Genomic DNA, 2962 nt, shown 5'->3' on the forward strand with positions numbered 1-2962 from the left:
AAAAACGAAAACAAAACCAGTGTGATGAGATCTTTCATGATGGACAGAGGGTGTTAACAGATACTTACAGGAGTTCCCATCATGGCTCAGTGGACATGAATCTGACTAGCATCCTTGAGGTCACAGGTTCCAACCCTGGCCTCGCCCAGTGGGTTAAAAATCCAGCATTGCTATGAGCTGTGGTGTAGGTCGCAGACTCAGCTCAGATCCGGGGTTACTGTGCCTGTGCCTGTGGCTGTGGCTGGCAGCTACCGCTCTGATTCGACCCCTAGCCTGGGAACCTCCATATGCCACAGGTGTGGCCCCAAAAAGACAAAACCAAAACAAAACAAAACAGATGCTTACGGACCATGATCTAGGGGGTTTCAGAGCGAGAGCACTGTCCTCGGCCTCCACAGCGGGAAGAGAGTTAGAAGGGCCTTCTCAGGGGAAGCTCCTTGAGTGGAAAGCTGGAGTTGATCCAAGCTGAGAAAGGGGAAGAGCAGCCCAGGTAATGATGACATCAGCATAAAGCAAGGACGTGGGAGAGGACGGGGCAGCTGGTGAGTAAGAGCAGTCAGTGCGCCGTGGCTGAAACCTGGGCTAAAGGACACCAGGTGATGTCTCACCCCTGGAAACTCGAGCAGAGCTCTGTTCCGCAAGGGCTTTGAGGCGAGACTGAGGCTGGACTTCATCCTTCAGTCTATCACACGCAAAGCAAATCTGGATTAAGATAAAGAGAGCCTTTATTCAAAAGGATTGTTGCAATAATAAGGGGAATGGGATTACTGCAATTGTCTTTTTAAAAAATTTATTTTTTTGGCTTTTTAGGGCTGCACCCGCAGTATATGGAAGTTCCTAGGCCAGAGGTAGAATCAGAGGTGCAGCGGCCAGCCTACACATCAGCTCAAGGCAACACCAGATCCTTAACCCACTTAGCGAGGCATTACCCCTGAGCCACAACGGGAACTCTTTAATACATTTTAAACGGGGGATATCATACACAACCTCGCTTCCAATCACAGGGGAATGAAACTAGAAATTGATAACAGAAGGGAACATGGAAAACTCGCAAATATGTGGAAATTAAACAGCATACTCTTTTTTGGGGGGGGCTCACTCATGGCATGAAGAAATTCCTGGGTCAGGGATCAAACCCAAGTCACAGCAGTGACAACATGGGGTTCTTCACCCACTAAGCCACCAGGGAACTCCTAAACACCATGCTCTTGATCAGTGGTCAAAGAAAAACCCACAAGGGAAGGTAGAAAATACCTTGGGACCAATGGAAAGCAAAACATATCATACCCGAAATTTATGGGATGCTGTGAAAGCAGTGCTAAGAGAAAAATTTTGATGCTCATATCAAAAAAGAAGAAAGATGGAGTTCCCGTCATGGCTCAGCAGAAACGAGTCTGACTAGTATCCATGAGGACGCAGGTTCGATCCCTGGCTTTGCTCAGTGAGTTAAGAATGCAGCATGGTCATGAGCTGTGGCCTAGGCCAGCAGCTACAGCTCTGATTCGACCCCTTGCCTGGGGATTTCCATATGCCATGGGCGCAGCCCTAAAAAAAAGACCAAAAAAAAAAAAAAAAAAAAGAAGAAGAAGAAGAAAGAGGAGTTCCCTGGTGGCTCTGCAGGTTAAGGATCCAGCATTGTCACTGCTTGTCATGAGACAGGTTTCCACAATCTTTTCTTAGCCTCTTTGCTTCTATTTTCTATGCTGAAAACTCCATCTTGTCCTGCTTTACTTCACCCCATCTTCCAGCTTGAAAAACAGTCCCAGTGCTGGTAAATGACTTAAGCTTAAGCACAAAGACCTAAAGGCATAAGTCATGCATGGGGTCAGCTGAATGAGGACATAACGCGTTGGTCTAGGCACGCTTGACCTGTGCAGATAGGCACGCCATTTGCACAGCATGATATGTCCCATTAAAATAAGAGAAAGAGGAAGCTCATGGCCAAGTGGTTTACAAGTGGTCGATAGCAGGATATGCATTAGCAAGCAGAACTGAGGTGTAAACCCAGGCACGCAGGGTTGCTGCAGATAGGCATGCCGTTTGCTTTTGCAGAAGCACAATGATGATTCTCTAGGTGCTATGGCCAAGTTTCCTCAATGCTAATGTCTGTTAAAATGGCTGAAGGTCAGAATAAAAGCTTAACCATCCACCAGCTATGAGACTTTTAAAATAATAAAAGAACTTTTAAAATAATAATAAAAAACCACCCTATATCCTGCACCTACCACCCCCTCCTCACTTGACATAATCCTGAAGAGCACAATAAAAGCAGTGTGGTTTCTTGAGGCGGCGCTCTTGGTCCCTGAGACCTTGAGTCCCCCAGTTCACACCTTTAACTAAGTTTAAATGTCTCTGTGTCTTGTTTTATGTTAACTTTTTCCCTTAAGTTTCACGGCACCCATTCTTCAGCCCTCACCTGCTGAGCTAGTCTCCGCAACTGCTGTGGCTCGGATCACTGCTGTGGTATGGGTTTGATCCCTGGCCTGGAAACTTGCACATGCCGTGGGTGAAGTCAAAAAATAAGAAGAAAGGAAGGGAGGGAGGGGGAGAGAGAGAGAGAGAGAGAGAGAGAGAGAGGAGAGAGGAGAGAAAGAAAAAGGAAAGGAAAAGAAAAGAGAAAAGAGAAAGAAAGACAAGTTGCCGCTGTGGCACAATGGAGCTGGCAGCATCTTTGCACCGCCAGGTCACAGGTTCCATCCCTGGCCGGGCACAGTGGGTTAAAGGATCTAGCGTCGCCGCAACTGTGGCGTAGGCTGCAACCTGTGGCTCAGATCTGATTCCTGGCTTGGGAACTCCAAATGCGTCGGGGCGGCAAAGAAAAAAGAAAGAGAAAAGACCCAAATTACAAAAATCAGAAATGAAAGTGAGGACATTACTACTGATTCTAAAAAATAAAATACTATTGAGTCTACAAAAAAAAAGAACAAGTGTACACCTGGTGTACAACCACCCCCTCACCCCA

Source organism: Sus scrofa, chromosome 6, assembly GCF_054392235.1.
Source record: "Sus scrofa isolate SSC_HxYL_T2T_F1_AM1 chromosome 6, Sscrofa_HxYL_maternal_Yorkshire_Landrace_v2.0, whole genome shotgun sequence".
In the NCBI taxonomy this organism is placed as follows: domain Eukaryota; kingdom Metazoa; phylum Chordata; class Mammalia; order Artiodactyla; family Suidae; genus Sus; species Sus scrofa.